Here is an 18,813-nt window from a genome sequence, read left to right on the forward strand (position 1 = left end):
CAGACTAGCTCCAGAGTTTGTTGTTGTTGTTATGTGCCGTTGAGTCACTTGAGACTCATAGTGACCCTATGTACAACAACCCTAAACTCTGCTCCATCCTGTGCCAATCGCACCGTCTCCGACACACCCATCCCGATTACCCCAGTCACTGAATCAATCCACCTCATAGAGGACCTTCCCCTCCTGCGCTGTCCCTCCACCCTACCAAGCATAATGTCCCTCTTCAAGGACCGGTACTTCCTTACAACATGTCCAAAGTATGTTAGAGCCGCAGAATCCTTGCCTCCAAGGAGCCACCCAGTTAAACCCTTTCCAGGATGAATCAGTTTGTTTAGGATGTCTTATAATCACTATGTTTCAGCATAGAAAAATAAATCCTTATTGTTGTTGTTGATGTTGCTGGGTACTTAAAGAGCAGATGCAACGTGGGGGTCAGTGCTGGTCTGACTGCTACATGATTCACCCATGTTGTTATATGTCACTGAGTTGTCTGTGACCTATAGCGACCCTATGTACAATAGCTCAGAACTCTGTCCTATCTTGAGCCAATCCCGCTATATCCTACACACCTGTCCCTATTGCCTCAGGCAAGGTTTCATTTAATCTCATTCAGGATCTTCCTCTCCTGCATTGTCCCTCCACCCTTCTAAGCATGATATCCTTCTCCAAGAATGGTCCCTCAAATAGCTACATGGTCAGACATGCCACCTCACATGCTTCTGCACCTATTTCTACCAGTCATTGGGTCCATGATTCATTGCAGCTAGACTCACAGACTCTACTCACCCTTGAAGGGTTTATTTGGGAAATAGAGTAGGGAGTGGAAGAGGCAAAGAATATCATACAAGTCCAGGTTTAATTCAGCAGTCCGAAGCAAGATTAGCAAACGAGACACAATTACTCAATTATGGAAAGTCCAGGTTCAGTTCAGCAGCACAAATAAACCTCTGGTTTCCTCAATTAATCCAGCAAACTTTATTCCAGAGCAATTACAAGTCAGTTTTTCATTCAATCATCCAGTAAACAAAACCTTTAACTGTAGCTCCTTCTTCAAGGTTCTCCTGGTTACATCTTGCCACAGTCCCTTCACAGCAGTGTCATAGTCTCTTCAGAGCTGTACATAATCTCTTCACAGAAGTGCCACAGTTTCTTCACGCTCCCTCCACCATTGCTTTCTTGTTTGTCACAGTGTGAAAAGCACAATCTTATACTGGTCCCACAGCTGTTGATGCGCTGCAAGACAATCTGTCCATACTTAAGGTAGCTGGAGACTATACTCCCCCAACAGAGGCTGACACAATGGTTAGAAAAGCTTATTTTTAAGGGTTCCGATACCCTTGTGCCATTTTGTCAATTATGACTCACTGAAACCCTATTAAAACAGGTAAGAATCATGTTCTTATCCTGCACCATCTTCACAATCTTCCATCACGCTTACATCCTTTGGTGCAGTCACTGTGTCAATCCATCTTATTGGGGATTCTCTTATCTTTTGTTAATTGTTGTTAGTTGCCATGAAATCTATTTACATCCCAATACATCTACACAGAAAAGTAATGAGGTAGTACAATATAAGCTGGCATAAACTATGTCCACTATGTGTCTGTAAGTAAGAAATTAAAAGATCTATCATCTGTAGTTGCTTGTGGAACAATAAGAGGAAAAACATATGTTTTTGTCTACATTTATGCAGAATGCTATGCACACTGGGAGCACAACACTTACTTTTTACCATTTTGTACTATTTTGAGTTTTAGTACATATAAAATTACTATTAAGTAATCTTATACTTTCTATTTAAAACAAAAAAACTCTTCCCATTCTTGAAGTCATTAGTTTCTAGAAAGAGAAACCCATTAAGTTTGGCATAGCAGCCTCCGCAGTTGGTATTTGTAATGCTTTCAAACACAGGAGCAGTATTTGCTGAGTTTAGAAGGAGTGGATCAGAAATAAACAGTGATGAGTATAAAGAATACTCAAGATGGCATCAGTGCTGTTTCATCCTTAGCAATATGATAAAAAAGTCTGTCGAAGGCACAGAACCCTCATTGCCATTCCATTCCCTCCATAATTCCTTTACCCACAAATCTGCAGCACAAAAGCCATACATTTCCAACTCACTCTGTAACTCAAATCTCAGGAAAGGATGCAGACACCGAGGCCAAGTCAAAAAGCAGATACTCTGAGCCATCAATGACAAGACTGCTGTCAGACTAAAGCTAAGTAATGGCTCAAGTCCATGATCAAAGCTGTTTTCACTTAGTAGAGAGTTGGCTTTAGAAGCCTGAATTTAACACTAGCTCTGCCACTAACTTGTGCCATGATCTTGAAGAAGGGAAAATTACCTAGGATCACCAGAAATCACTCCCTCTGCCTATGAAATCTAGCGTGCCTTAATATATTAGTTTTTTTTTTTTTTTAATTGCTAGTTTCAACCTATTGGAACCAGAAAATCCGTTTAGTGGATCAGAGCATGATTTTGCTTAAAGGAGAAGTACAAGAGAATATATAATATCAGAGCCCATACCAAACCCATTATCATTTAGTCTATTCCAATTCAAATTAACCCTATAGGACAGACATAGCAGAACTCGTTCATAGGTTTCCAAAGCTGGAAATCATTACAGAAGCAGACTTCCACATCTTTCTCTCCCAGAGCAACTGTTGAGTTCAACTGTGAACTTCTAGTTAGCAACACAGTACCTAATCACTGCACTACCCGGGTCCTTTATCACTCATACTACTTGCTGTGATGTACTGTCCAGTTGGAAGTGACTCCTAGATGACTCTCTAGGGGGTTTTGAGGAGTCTGTGACAATGGGATCAGGTATGTGGAGATTGGGAGTCTGGCTCAGGATAGAGGGTAAAGTTCATTGGGTCACTACGAATGAGTTAGAAGGCATATAAGAACAACACTATAAATCCTATGGGAGGAGATTGCCCATCTTTGTTCTTCAGAGCAACTAGGAGAGCCAAACCATATGTCTTTGTGTTGGCACTTCAGCTATTTACCATTAGGCCACCAGAGCTTCCTAATTATTACCCATTTTGGTGGCGGTGGTGGTAGTAGTGGTTGATGTTCTGTGCCATCAAATCAACTCCAACTCATAGCAACCCTTTGAACAATGGCCCTGAATCATGCCTTATTATGAGCTAATCTCACTATCTGACACACCTGACTCCACTGCCACTGTGACTGTGTCAATCCACTTCATCCAGGGTCTTCCTCTCCTGCATCAACCTTCTACCCTTACAAGCATGATGTCCTTCTCCAAGGACTGGCCCCTCCTGGCAACACGCCCAAAATGTGGGTGATGGAGCTTCAAAATCTTTATCTCCAAGGAGAAACTTGATTTCATCCTCTCAAAGACAGATCTGTTTGTTCTCTTTGCAATACTCTTCTTCAGCACCACAACGCAAAGGCTTAAATTCTTTTTCTGTCATTCCTATCCTTTATTCATCATTTGGATTCACAGCACCCATAGAAAGAATAATATTAATTTTGAAACTTCCATTTCAGTTGTATGTGTGTGGGATATTATGTTTTATCTTTTCAATGTGTATCAGACTCTTGAATAACTAATAGGACAAAATTATTTTCCAAGATCTTTTGTAACTCCAAGTTTAAAAAATCAATTGGATACAATTCTGTCTAACAAAGTCTGAAGTCAGAAAAGGCTGAATCATATCCCTGCTCTGTCACTTAGAACCATAGAGATTGTGTACAATTTAGTCTTTGTAAGTCTGTTTTCTTTATTTTTGCTAAAGATTCACTTGAAGACTTGACTGTCTGGGAATAGGGGTAAAGAAGTAGATGAGCTTTTCCTGCTACTTTTTCCTTTGTTTCTCAGTATTTCTCTGCCCAACTGAGGTATCAACCCTGGCCAGCTAAATAATACTTGATTTAGGAACTTTTGAAAATCAACAGAGGATCCTCCAAAACTCCTAATTACTTGAAGTGCAAAGGAACTGCTCTGTAGTTGAGCAATGTCTGAGCCTAGTTTCTTCTGATGGTGGAAGTGCAAAAGTGAGGCATCTCTCCCTTGCACCCATTCTGTGGAAATGATAAAATGGAATCAATAATCTCAGCCCGATTATGGTTGACAATTGAGGGGAATTCTCATCTATGCTTCCTCTCCTTAGATAATCACGTTTTCACTACTTGAGTTGGTTTCCCGGTTCTTCTGGGATGCAGAGAAGGCACTCTCCTGAGATATTTCTGCTCCCTCGTCAGCACTGATTATAATGTTTCCAGAGGATCATCTACAATATATCACACCAATGATCTGTGCCTTACTGTCTCCACAATATTGACACCATGTGATAAAGATCTCTGCGCTAAAAGCATCAGAGCACACTACACACATTTCTGTGTCTAAGGGTGTATGAGGCTGAGTAAGACGTGATCCATTTAGTCATACTCAAGGTGCCCTAGAGATACAGACATGGTCCCAAGGTTATTGTTTCCCATTCTGAGAGGGGAATGGGGTGTTCAGAAAGAAGAATACGATCTAGTCCACTACTTAGGCAATGGACTTCCATATTTCTTTTTTTTCTTTCTTTCTTTAATCTCCTTGAAATAGCACACACAAGAACATAAAAGGAAAAGCCCTGTCAAGCCATGTTTCCTAACTTGAAAAGTAGACTGGGAATCCCAGAAGCCCACAAGGCCTTGCACACTTGCCAAGACAGATGCTCTCCCACAAACTTCTGTAACAGTTGGGGTTTGCCCCACTAGGAAAGAGTTACAGGACTGCTTCACTCCTTTTTCAGGGTGAGTTTAATCTTGGAATTTTGCAGGGGCTCAGCTGTGTGCCTGCAGACAGTTTTCAAAGCCATCACAAAGCGAACAAGGAGGAAGAGCTCACCATGGGTGTGTTAATCACTGTCAGCTGTGCATTAAGAGTCCTGGGCTCAGAGCCAGACATCTCTGGCTCTCTCCGTGGCACCGATCCTTACTTGCTGGGTGACCTAGGGCAAATCTCCTTCGGTCTCTGAGCCTCAATTTCCTCATTCCTCATGCAAACTGGTGGGACTAGATTTTCTCCATCTTTGCTTCTACCTCCAAAAGCCTATTAATTTTTAAAACTTTTGGGCTGAGAAACAAAACTGTCTGTCTGAGCAACTAATTAAATGTACAGATAAAATCACATTAACTTATAAATCAGAATGTCCCTTCTAATTACATCTTAAGCAACATCACAATGGAACTTGCCCAAAGCTACCCACGTAGTTAATCAACAAGTACTGATACCATTCCATTCCTCTTCCACTGGAAGAACTGCTGCCTGCCTCTGGGGACACATTGTACCTCATGGCTTTTCTATTCCAGTGTTTGAAATTTATTTTTATTTTAGAATTGAATGATAATGTTCACATTTAAATTTTTTTTGCTTCCACAGAATTAGCACCAAATTTCATTAAGTGATTTTAAAACTTTGTCTGAATTTTCTGTACTCTGTGTTTCAAAAATACAACATGAAATAGGACCAGGCCCCTGAGCTCAAAATGCTTAGAAACTGACCTATGGACACAGACAAGTGAATAGACATGTGCAGTTTTAAAGTGGAGAAGTATATTGTAAAGATGTCTACACCGACCATGAAGGAGTCGTGGGAGATTTCTCCAAGGAAGTGGAATCTATGCATCGAATTCAGAAATAAGTAGGATTAGCTCAGCAAAAATAGCAGAGGCTGGAAATGTGGAAACACTTCTCACATGAGAGTAAAGCAAAAGCAACTATTTGAAGTTGACTACATGGCTTACAACCTTTCCCCTGGAGCTCAAATGTCTCCATTTAGAATAGTTCTATCTGACATCTATGCAGTGAGTTTCATTAAAATGCAAAATGGAATGTGTCTCATATGTGTCTCTGCCTTAATGTTTAGAGAGGAAGCAGTGCTTCATATGCATGCAAAGCAAGGGCGGGAAAATGCAAAAGGACAGATCTGGGTTCCCATCAGTCTGTTACCTCAGATGCATATAACCCAGAGTAACTTGCTTGAACTTCTTGGAAAACAGTGGTACCTCATTCTAGGTAAGTAGAATCAGGCATAACAGCTGGGAGGATACCAGCTGAAAGGTGAGTCCTTATCACAGGCCAGACACTATTCAAAAGCCTTTCAACTATTCATCCAATTAATTGTTTGCAACAAACACAGAGTACTACTATCCACACTGACAGGTAAAAATGGAGACCTGGAACTGTTAAAAGAAAAGCTCAAGATTATATAGCTAGCAAAGCAGAGGTCCAATAGCCTAATCTGTAGGAAGTTGTACTGCTAACTCAAAGGCAACATGTTTCTGGTAGTTTTTAATCAGTAGCTCCAAGGAATAAAGACAATCTCTTTCTGTGCGATTTATAACCTCAGAAACTCAATGGAGGTTCAGATATAAGTCAGTTAAAACTCAATGACAACCAGGTTTGTATACACGCACAGCCCAGATCTTCACCACTAAAAGTGTGTCTTTATACTCCCTAGTTCTCTATTGTCATATTAGAAAAGTAGGTCTTCACCACTATAATGGGGGCGGGGAATGGTTAACATATTAAAGATGCAGACATTGTAAATGTAACTTCCTTCGTTTTCATTCTATTCACAAATGATTGTGATTACTTAAAATACATGTATCAGACAGCAGCTTATCAAAGTCACCTGAAGCTCAATTACCATTTTTGAATAAGAGGTCAGGGTTAAAAGCAACAGATTCAGAAAATAAATTTGGATGAGGAAAAAGGAAGATGACAAAACAGTTTGCTGGACAAGATGTCTGGCACCTTTGGCCACTATTCAATGAAACGGAAAAGGAAAGAGAAGCTGAGGTCATTGGGAAGACAATTTAAGTGGGCCAGAAAAGGACAGAGTGTGAGTGGTGGTTTCTTTTCACCTGCAGAATGGGGCACCGATACATGTCCTGGGAGACAAAAACATAACAATGACGGGACACACCACAGCCAGATCCACTAAATTGGGAGTCTGAGCCTGACACTTCTGACACTGCTACACATTCCCTGTCTCATGGTGTCATTCCGTGGCAGGCATTAGTACAAACAACAACACTGATGTGTTTAAGGGGCATTTGATGTTTCCCTAAACGCTTTTCGACTTGGCTTGTGAAATGACGAGTACAGCAAACATCAGTGTGATTGCTACATATCTCAAAGAGCTTTCAAAGCTCCCTGCAGGCTGGCCAGCTTGTTTTCTTATCCATGGAACATCACTGTGAACTGTGGCATCCACAGAAAGAACTACTTGGTAAATACATGTTTTGCAGGGAGTGGGAGAGGCTCTGAGTTCTCTGCTTGCAGATTTCTGTAAGGGATCCAGACGGTCAGACTCCAGGAGCACTGAAAATGGGGCCACTGGAAGTATAGAGAGGTTGGCTTGAGTGTGGACTAAAAATACAGATTTCTGGGCTCTTTGCCCCAATGTTTGATTCAGTAAGCCTCTGGTAGGATCCAAGAATGTGTCTTTGGCCCAAGATGCTTGTGCAACCTTGATGGTCAGCCAGATGTGACAATCATTGCTCGGGTAGGAAAAAATGAAGGTCTGGACCTCCGGATTACAGGGCTCCATCCCATCCTGATAAGGGTAGTATTGTATTGAGGATCACTGGCAAATCATGTTTCTGTTCTTTATATAATTCCCGTTTTCTTCACTTTGTAGAGTAGGGAATAATAGTACTTGAGAAGTATCTCTAAAAATTCTGTCTCTACTGGTCTTCAGTGAAATATTAGGACTGGAAGCTGACAAGGTACACAACTAGGAGCTTAGACCTTGGAATCAACCAGGTCTGGGCTCCACTCTGCTACTATCTAACCAGGAGTCTCCGGATGTCACTAACAGTTAGGTGTTTTGACTACTAGCTTAAAGGCTGGCTATTTGGATCTACCCAGAAACACCTCTGAAGACCTGAAAACCGAAGCCTGACTTTTGAATCTGCTTTCAAAAGTTCAACATGTTAAAAGCCCTAATGGAACAGTTCTACCCTATACACATGAGGATCACCATGACTTGGAATCCAGCCGAGAGTCACAAACAATGGCAGTTTCTAGTTGTAAGAAAACACACAACTAATGTGATTTCTCTAGATTGAGAACAGGAGGAATTTCTCTCAGTTTCTGTGTGCTCAACTGTAAAATACAATGATAGCTGTGCCTATGGAATACTTTGTTGTGAGGGTTAAATCAGTAGACAGTGTATACAGAGCGCCCAGAATCATGCCCGCTGAGTAAATACTCACTATCTGCTGGTGGTGGACACCCGTGACAAGGTGAACCAGAGGAGCTCTGCCTGCCTTGGGAGCATCTATGATTAATGAGGTGCATAGAAAGGTAACCCATATGGAGTTCCTTCCTTGTGTCCCTTCTTTTACCAAGAAAAAAAAAAATCAAATGAAATGAGCTTTTCAAGGGAGGAGTGGTCACTAGAGAGAAGTATGAAACAGCATCTCTTAGGACAAAGTAAGAGCAATTTATAGAAGGAAGTTAATACCGTCTGCTCCGTGTTTATCAATGTGGTTCGGGGATCACCTGCTCTAGATTCAACTGGGGCACATTTTTTTTTGGTCCCTAATTGAACAGGGACATGAGCCAAACAATTTCATTTCTTTTATTCATATGCTCCCAATAAAGTCTTCTGCAAATGTATTTCATGAGACACTACCCCCAATTCTCTAGTATCTGCCCAGAGAACAACTCAGGCAGGTGACTGCACTCAAGCATCTGTGCATTTACTAGGAGGCAACATTCTTTACATTCTTGTCATCTCCAGTGTAGCTGGGTTTCAAGTGATTGTCCTTTTGCTGCAAACTTCTTGACTCCCAGAGAAACAAAGTGAGCAAGGACCGACCAGCTACTTAGGAATTAGGTCAACTTCCTTAGTATGGCAGCACAGTTTTCTACAGTTTTCTTTTGTTTTAAAGTCTTTTTGCTCCCTTATGTGGCACACATAGCTAGGTGCTGGACTAACCTGAAAGGTTGGCGGTTTGAACCCACCTCTTTCTTTTCTCCTTTGCCTTCTCCTCTCACAACTTTCAGGTTTCTTCTCCCTTCCTTCTGTTTCTCTCCACCACGACTCTACAGCTTCCTTTCTTTCATGTCTTACCTCTCACCACTTTCATCTTTGTCTTTATCTGTCTTTCGTCTCACTCTTTATCCCCTTCCTTCTCTGTCACCCTCTTTCTCTCCATACATACACGTGTGTGTGTGTGTGTGTGTGTGTGTGTGTGTGTGTCCTTCTTTCTTCTTACTATGACTCTATGTATCTATCTGCCTACCCATCTTTCTACCACACAACACTTTGCTGCCCATAAGCCTTCTTTGTGTCTCAGCTCCCACCAGCTTCTGATCTTCCTCTCAACACTGAGCCTCTGGGGTAGGGGTGGGGAGGGAGGGGTGGCGTTCAGTATGTGTCCACATGTTAAACCAGCCAGACTGTGTACAAAGTCAAGGGGTTCACTCTACTTCCTTCGGAAGCTTTGGGGAATACACATTTGAGAGAAATAAAATCAGAGCTGGGAGAACTCAGCAGCAATTTACAAAGTAAAGAAGGCTTAAAAAACAATCACCAAAACCCCACTACTACTAACAGTCTCCATCCAAGAGAAAAGTGGTAAGCCAAGAGCTAACAGCAAATGCTTCCTTAGGATTTTCAGCATTCATCTCTGTATTTCCACAGTACACACACCTCCCCTCGTGGTCAGGAAACAGTGGTACGAGGGAAGTGTTGGGAAAGCTTTGCTGTTGATGTTATGTGCCCTTGAGTTGACCACTACCCATAGAGACCCTAGGAGTAACAGATCTGAACTTTGCCCTATTTTATGTCATCTTGATGGTCTCCATCATGCTGGAGCCCATGCTTACAATCACTGTGTCAATCCATCTTGTTGAAGGAAAGCTTTAGTTCCCTAAAATCTCCATCCATCTTCCCAAAGCAAATCAACTTCCTCAAGACACAAACTCTAAGTACAATCTGGATATCTGCTAGTAATAAGCGCCCCCACCCTCCATCAACTCCTCCAGGGTTCAGTGGAATAACCACTTCTAAGTACCTCCTCTGTACACATCCTGGAGCTTCTACTGTGACCAAGAACAATCAGCCCCAACCCACAGCTGGAAAAACTGGAAGAGAAGTTGTGCAGCAGTCTTTAGAAAGTGGTACATCACAGTGACTTTCAGAACCCAGAGCTTTTTCCACTCCAAAGTAGGGAAATCTCCGAAATTGTTTTTGGTTTTGGTTTTGTTATTTTTCTACAAGAAATTTATAGCTCAGCCAGCCTTCTCCCTGCAAAGGTGCATAACTTTACTTCTTTCAAGTCTCTTTTCTCCAGTTTTCATATTCACCTGTCCACACATCCACCAGTACATAACACGTGTACACCCTAAGTCGGAGTCTCAGGATAAAAGTACAAAAAGCAAGCAAAGAATAACCTCCTGCTGTGCTGCCTGGGGCTCCTGCAACTCCCCTGCCCAGTAAGAAGAGAGTACAGTAGAGCTAAACCTTTGGTGAGGATTGGCTGACCGCCCAAACCCAGGGAGTTGGAATACCCTCCGCTGGGGAGCATGGGGAAGGCCAGGGCTCTCGCCTCAGTGCACCAGCCAAGTCTACATCGCCCCCGCTGAATGGTCCCTCAGTTGCCTGCAAGTTGAAACCTCAGTCAGGCACACAATGAGGCTGCTGTTTTACAACAGCAGGCATTTGGATGCCTCACACACACTCATCCCAAATTGGGCAGGAGAGCAGAGCTTGCATTTCCTTACCCAAGTTCAAATGCACCTCTAGAAGAGATTCCAACAGCCAGGGTCCATTAGAGTAGCCTCCTTCACGCCTAGACCAGGGAAGCACGCACATGCCACAAGTTGGATTATGTCCTGCTGCTTTGGATCATGTGTCCTGTGGATCAAACCTGTGTGGCAGATCCAGGGTGCTGAATCTCTCAGAGGCATATAAACTCCACTAGTGCCTCCTCACAAGCCTACCTTCCCTGTCTCCTTCCTTCTCTCTCACACACACTCTTCCTTAATATTCCAAGAGTCACTTCTCTTTAATGAAGTGCACTCGGCCTTCCTTAGGGGCCCTGGCTGCCCAGGATCTCTTGAGTGCGCCCAGGAGGCTGCAGATCTCTAAGCGCTAACTCGCGGACGACTGAAAAGCTCCAAATGGCACGCTGAAGAAAGAACAGTCAGTGGTTTGCTCTAAGAGGCTTGGGAAGGGGAGCGCATTGCCTCCGTGGAATAGAGATGAACGCATCTGGGGGGAAGCCCGGAAAATGACTGGGTTAGGGGAATCCACTGGCGTGTTCCACGGCAAATCCGAGGATAAATGGTCTAGGACCCAACTTTCTCGGGTTTCTCTGCCATTCCTGCAAGCCCTTAACTGGGGAGAAAGCGCTGCTATCAGCAGGTTACTCACCCCAGGATGTGAACACTGTCTCCGTAGGGGACCCCAGCTGAGTTGCTGGCACAGGGTCCACAAAATGCCTTGGTGTTTCGCTCCTCTCCCGGGCCACGCTGCGAAAGCTACGCACTCCGAGCGGGGCAGCCTAGGGCAGCCGATCCCATGGGTGGCGAGTTGGCAGAGGGCGCGCTGCCCGGCTGGGGGCGCATCGCTCCCAGGACTGGCGCAGGCTGCAAAGAGGAAAGGGGCTCCCGGGGAAGTTGGTGGCGCTGGGGGCGGACTTCGGACTTCGCGCTCGCTCGGGCTCGGGCGGCCGGGCGCGTCCTCTGGGTAGACAAGAGACTTGCCCTCGGAAAGGGGGCCAGCACGGCTGGAGCGGCTGCGGGAAGAAAGCCTCCGCCGGCCGCCGCCTAAAAGCAGCACAGCAGCATCTCGCTGCCTGGAGCCACCAGCATCCGCTGGAGTGGAGAGCGAGCCAAAGAACCGGCTGCGGGCACCCCTTGCTCAGAGCCCCGCTCGCCCCAGCCCGCCGCGCCCCTCCTCCTGTCTTCGTCCTGCTCCCCTCCGCTGCTTCGCCGGCTCGCGGAGCTGGGCTGGGGCCAGAGGCTGAGCAGAAGGCGGCCGCAGCGCCCGCAGCATGGAGGGCGATCTCGCCGGCTCGGGCTCGGGCTCGGGCTCCGGCAGCGGCAGCAGCGGCCGCCGCCTCCCGCGCGCCCACGTGCTGGAGCCCCGGTGTGCGCGCTCCGGCCGGCGGGGCTGGAGGAAGGGAGCGAGGGCGAGCCGCGGGTGGGGGCGGCGGGGAGAACCTGCACACCCGCGTGGCCGAGGGAAGCCGCCAAGGGGAAGCCGCCTAGAGGAAGCCACGGAGAGGATGCCCAGGGCGCCGGGCTCCTAGTCTGCAGCTCCGGGAAAACTGGTGTGCACTGCTCCTCCAGCTCCGCTCTCCTTTGCAGAGCGGAGGGAGCCCGAGCAAACCGCGGCGGGGGAGGAGGGGGGCGCCCCACTCTGCAGGATTAGCCCGGAGCGGCGGCCGGAGGCGGCTACGTGTCTCCACTGAAGGAACAGGGTTCAAGTATCCTTGAACCCCACTCTCAGTTCTCTGGCGAAGGAAAAGGTTCAGAAACACCGCGTGGAGGAGTAAGTGGGTTCCTAGCAGAAGCTTTTTTCCAGCTTGCCCCGCCTTTCTCCCGGAGTAAGCACTTTTCTCATTAACCAGGACTCCTCCTTCCAGAGTGAAGGGAGCTTGTCTTGCCAGAAGAGCCTGACAACCTTTAACCAATTGACAGTGAGTGAGCACCCATTTTAAGCCGCTCCTGGTAGAGCCCTGAAGTATTACCTTCTCCCCACCCATAGGTAAACACTGATGTCTGTTCAGCTCTGTGTGCCATTAGGAAGACCCCCTCAGGGCCTCATTTCTCCAATCAAAATCTGTTACTAGTGATATGAGTAAGCAAGCCGTAACATACTGAGAATTTAAGAATTAGAGGACAGATAAAAAAACTGGTTGATAGTTCAATTTTAACAAAAACTGTCATTAAAAGAAAGTTTCCCAATATTAATAAGAGAAAGTGGGCTGTCTCAGGAAACTTTTGAAACTAATAAAACGTCGTCGTCCTCATTGTTGTTTTATGTGCCACTGTCTCATAATTGACCCTCCAGCCGATTTTCAGAGGCGGTAAATTCCTCAAGAGATTTCTGGTCTTTCTCCTGTGGATCAGCTGATGGATTCCAAGGCTTGCTTTTGGGTTGGCAACGCAGTTCCTTATGTCTAGACCACACCTCCCCAAATACCCATGAGATGATCAGTTAGAGATCATTTACTCCAATCATTTCATTAAGTTACTGGGGAAACTGAGGCTCAGGGAAGGCAGCTGGTTGTGGAAGATGACACACAACCAGCGTGATGAGCCCCCAGCCTGGTGCCTTTTCTGCCATAGGTCAGGAAGCAGATCATACTCAGTTTTCTTGTAATGAAACATCAGCAAAAGGGTGGAGGGGGAGAGCCTCATTTAGGGTTTCCAAAAAAAGGCTTCATGAAAGGAACTGAATTTAAGCTAAATCCTAGAGTAGGCAATATTCAAGCAGGTAGAAAGGTTAAGATCATTAAGACTAGGAAGGATGAAGAAAGACACTTTGGAGTAAGCAAGGAACCAACCTGGCTCAAGCAGAGAGCTTGCTTAGGCGTTGGGGAGCCATTGAAGGATTTTAACCTGTTATAGAAAATACTGAATAAAATGAAGGTCCTGTACAGATAGATTTGAAAGGGGGAAGGGAGAGAAATTGTCAGCAGGAGGGGAAAAGAAAAAGGAGGTTAAGGCAGCTAGCTATCAGGATCTAAGGCAATCGAAGTTGATAAAATTTGGTCCCAGGTAAAATAAAGGGGAAGGGGGAGAAAAATTTCTCCTTCTGTTCATAAAAGCCTGCTTTAGAGAAAGCAATCTATCATTAATGGTGGATGTCATTGTATGAAAGGGCCTATGTGTATGAGGCACATTGGAAAATCGGGCTCCAGCCCCAGAGACAACAAGTAGAGAGTTTTTCACAGTTACTGACTGGTAGGAAAACTTGGAATGTCTGGGCAGCAAAAACTTAGCTGCTAAGGAGAGGTTGGAGATAGGGGGAGAAAAGTGTCTGACTCTTCTGAAAAATCAGCTGTTGAATATCCAGTGGAGCACTGTCACACAAGGCTGCTCTGAGTCTGAACTGACTTGACTCAATTAACTGCTGGTTGTGGGTGTTGGTCTGAAGCTGAGGGAGGTTGCTGGCTTTAACAGTCAGCACCTGGGAATTAGAATGGGGTGGGATAGGTTAGAATTTCTATCTATCAACCAAAAGCTAACATCAGAAAGAGAAGAGGGAAATCTATCATTCCTTGGAGGTATTTGAAATACCCTCTCAATCTAGCTCTCCAGCTCCCGTCTAAACAAGCAGCAATGATAGCAGTCAGGAGCTTGTTGGAAATGGAGCTTTTGAGGGCTTGACACATACCAGATGAATGACACTCATCATGTTAACAAAATTCTCAGGTAATTCACATGAGAGTTAAAATTTGAGTTTCTCTCTCCTCTCCCCTTCCCCTCCCCTCTCCCCTTCTCTCTTCCCTCCTGCCACTCTTCCTCCCTCTCTCCCTCCCTCTCTCTCACCTCCCCCAAAGTACAGTAATGCATAGTAAAGCATGAGGTATAGTAAAGCATAATAAAGCATATTACACCAAAATCTTTCCCTTAAGAACAGGAGGAGCACAATAGGTCAATGCCCAGCTGCTAACTGAAAGATAGGCAATTAAAACTCACCAGCTACTTCATGGGAGGAAGTGGAGGAAGATGGTTTCTGTAATGTATTCAGCCTTGTAAAACCTACAGGTGGCTCTACTCTGTCCTACTGGGACCCCTCCAAGTTACATCATCTAACTGTGCACCGTGCATATGCACATAACCCTAAAATGAGTGTCCCAGAACAACACTTATGCTTAATATATAATTCAGTCCAATATTGTCTCTTTTTTTTTAATTCCATTTTTCCTTAAAGCATTGGTTGGCTCTACTAATTGTTCCTCTGACTAGCTAATCAGTTCCAATTTTAGTTTTTAAAAGTTGTTAACCACTGCCACTAGTACTTTCCATCTTGGGTTTCGGTTGCATGTTTATTCTCTAATTCTTCTAGTCAATTGTGAGTTCCTAGGAAACAAAAGGAAAGAAAGATGGGCAAGGCAATCTCCGCTTGTGCATTTGATTAACTGACTCAGAAAACCTACTGAGTCGGTTCCAACTTAATACACAACACAACAACAAAGGACAAAGATTCAGATACTTTTAGCTATGAAAAAAAGATCAGAAGTTAACAGAAGGTTTCCTATCTAACAGTTTTTCAATTAGTGTTCAAGGAATACATTAATCAGTGTGTGCATGAATGGATGAAAGCCAGGGACGTGGAGGCCAATTTGGAGAAAGGAGAATATCTTGAAGCAGAGGAGAGGATTAATTAAACAAACCTGCAGTTTCTTGAGGTTATCACCCACTCACTCACTGCCTTTGAGTTGTTTCTGACTCATAGCAATCCTCTGCCAGGTTTCCAAGGCTATAAATAACAATGTGAGAAGGTTGCTTTTATTTTTTCCGAAGAAGCCAATGTTGGATTAGAACCACCAGAGATGCACAAGCTTTGGCTTATCAGAACAACTCCCTACAGACTGCACTACCAAAGCTCCCTTCTTGAGATAAGGGATATGAGTTAAAAAAAAAATTATCCTGTTTAAACTAATCATGTATTCCAAATATCTCACTGTCATTCAGAATTATATTTTCCAATAGAGTTCACTTTTATTGCTTAAAAAAAAACCTCCAGAGATTACAAAGACAAATTAATGCACTCTTGGCATGGAAATAGAACAGCTCCTCCTAATCTTCTCATCTTGGTTCCAGAGCTATTTACCAAGAGAAGAAAAGATCAGGACTAAGTAATTGGATTGAGGCAGATTTTGTTTGAATTTACAGGGATACTTGATAATTAGAAACTATCTAAATAGCTTCCTTTGGAGATGATAAATTTTCTTTACTGGGAAATATTCTGCCAAAGGTGAACAGGTACTAATGATTCACCAACCAATGGAACCTTAAGTTTGATAGTGGTAATGGAATTCTTAGTCACCATTGAATTGGTCCTAACTCAGAGAAATCCTATAAGCTTTCCTTTGTGTTTCATTAAACAAAACTCTACTCAGTCCCATACTATCTTCACAAATCAAGTGATTACTATGTTTGTGTCCATTGTTATAGCCAATGTATCAACAACCCATCTCTTTGAGGGTCTTCAACTTTGCCTTATTTGAAATGGGTACAAATATGGATCTCTTCCAATCAGTTGTCCAGGTAGCTGTCTTCCTGGCCAAAGGAAAGTGAGAGTACCTCCTCTGACTGGGACTCTTCTCTCATCCGTTCACCCTTATCTGGCACACTAAAAGACCATATTGTCCCAGCCTTGGACATCTCAGACTGGCAGTGACTGTCCCTTTATGCTAGCTATCTCTGACTAGGTGCTCTGCCTACATCCAGCCCCTAGACTAGACACTTTCTCTAGCCAGGCAGACCAGGTTCCTCTGAGGCCAGCAGAAATCTGTCCCAAACTAGGTGCCCCACCCCTCAATACACTCCACACACACTAGAGCTGAAGAGGTTCTACCTGGCTCACATCTTGAAGCCTCAGTCACCATTCAGATTAGCAGAACCTCTAACCTGATTGAACACACCAGCTCCATTGTCTGCTGGGCTGGCAGATACACTGTCTGAGGTGAGACTGTTTTCTATTTCTCATAGCATGCATTTTGTATTATGACACTTGTGTGCACGCTTGCTTGTTTTATAGTTTGCTCTTATGGGTTTAGCACTTGTCTGACAGTTTGCTGTACAGCATGGATTTGTGTGTTGCTTTGATGCTAGAAACTATACCACCAGTATTTCAAACACCAGCAAGGTCACGCATGGTGGGCAGGTTTCAGCAGAGCTTCCAAACTAAGAAATACTAAGAGTTTATGGTACAGTCAATATTTTTCACCAAAATCATAATTCTAATGCATTTGTTATTCTCTTAATGTCTTCATTAATTGCCTCGATTTCACATTCGGGTATGGAGGGTGCCATGGCTTGAGTCAGGTGCACCTTAATCTTATTGATTTTTAGCACTTTTAGTGTAAATGATATGTTTAGAGTCACATGATATTAGATTACAAAGAGACTTCAAATGTCCACTTAGATACCCACCTCATTTTAAAAAGAGAATGCTATAGAATTTAGCATAGATCCTATTATCACAGATCATAAAAGAAAGCTGTAGATCAAAGACTTGGTCTCAAATTCAGGCACCATGACTGCCTATGTTGTAAGAACATTGCAGAACAACATGATTAAAACTCTATATTCCCATGTATAGAGGAAAGGAGGATCCCCCCCAAAAGACAGGTAGTAGATAACTTTTATTCAATATGAACAATGGGTTAGGGTTGTAATAGATAATAAACATGCTTTCTTTCATGAAAGTCTCATTTAAACAAAAATTACATAGTAGCATTTAGGAAGGCTTTTCCAGATTCTTTTACATTTTTATCATTTTTTAATATTGTGTTTCATTCATGCACATTGTTTTTTGTACAATAATTCCTATATATTGTGTTTCATATAAATGACTAGTATTGATCCATGCCTTTTTTTCATTTTTTTCTATTTTTTTTATTAACTTCAATGAACATTTACAAAGATTTTGGATTTCCATTCATTTATTGTTGATCTGTGCCTTTTATGATTCCCTCTGCAGAAGTTCCCATTGCACCTCTCCCATTCCACATCACCCCATCTGATTCTCCCCACAAACTACTATCCCACTTATCCTCTCTCTCCCCCTTCCCCCTCAGCTTTCCTTCCCCTTGTCCTTCCCCCAACATCCATATATATACCCTGACAGTTATCTTCCTGTTTTTACAGCAGCACAAATAATGGCCTTGTTGACGGAAATGAGTCTAAAGATTACATGGTAGAATTTTATACAATCGAAGATTTCTTACTTATAAATACTTTTATTCTCACTTTTCCTCCCTCTTATCGGCTTCCCCTTCCTCCCTTGAAAATAGATAGGTAGAGAGAGAGAGATGAGAGAGAGAGAGAGAGAGAGAGAGAGTTGTTATGTTCCATCGAGTTCCTTGTGTCTCATAGACTCATAGTGACCCTATGTACAAAAGCCCTAAACGCCGTTCTATCCTGTGCCAACCTTGCCGTCACAAACACTCATTCCCACCACTCCACTCAAAGAATTGATCCATCTCATCGAGGGTCTTCCTCTCCTACGCCATCCCTCCACTTTCCCAAACATGATGTCCCTCTACAAGGATCAGTCCCTCCTTACAACATGCCCAAGTTATGTCAGATGAAGCTTCAGAATCCTTGACTCCAAGGAGCACTCTGGCTTCACCCTCTCCAGGACAAAACTGTTTGTTCTCCTAGCAGTCCATGGTATATTCAACACTCTTCTCCAGCACCACAGCTCAAAAGGCACCAATTCTCTTTCTATCATCCCTATTCACTGTCCAACTCTCTGACTCACAGCACATACTTGTGAATACTATAGCCTGGATCAGGTGCACCTTAGTCTCCGGCCTGACATCTTTGCTCTTCAGTACTCTTGAGAGGTCCCTCACAGCTGACTTTCCCAATACAATTTGCCTCCTGATTTCCTGGCTGCTGTTACCCAGAGTGTTGACTGTGGAATCAAGTCAACTAAAACTGTTAACTACCTCAATCTCTTTGCCATCCATACTGACGCTGCCAATTGGCCCAGCGGTGAAGTGGTAAGAATCTTTGTTTTCTTGATGTTGAGCTTCAATCCATATCGAAGATTGAAGTGGGTGTGTGTATAAGTATATATATTT

At 43.8% G+C, this 18,813-nt stretch overlaps 1 pseudogene; it reads right to left on the reverse strand.

The window, feature by feature from the left end:
• Positions 1-11,903: 11,903 nt before the first annotated feature.
• Positions 11,904-18,813, reverse strand: part of LOC102855953 — an 89,666-nt pseudogene continuing 82,756 nt past the window's right edge.

The sequence above is a fragment of the Elephantulus edwardii genome, unplaced genomic scaffold, assembly GCF_000299155.1.
Source record: "Elephantulus edwardii isolate Elephantulus edwardi_28Jun2011 unplaced genomic scaffold, EleEdw1.0 scaffold00149, whole genome shotgun sequence".
NCBI classification, from domain to species: domain Eukaryota; kingdom Metazoa; phylum Chordata; class Mammalia; order Macroscelidea; family Macroscelididae; genus Elephantulus; species Elephantulus edwardii.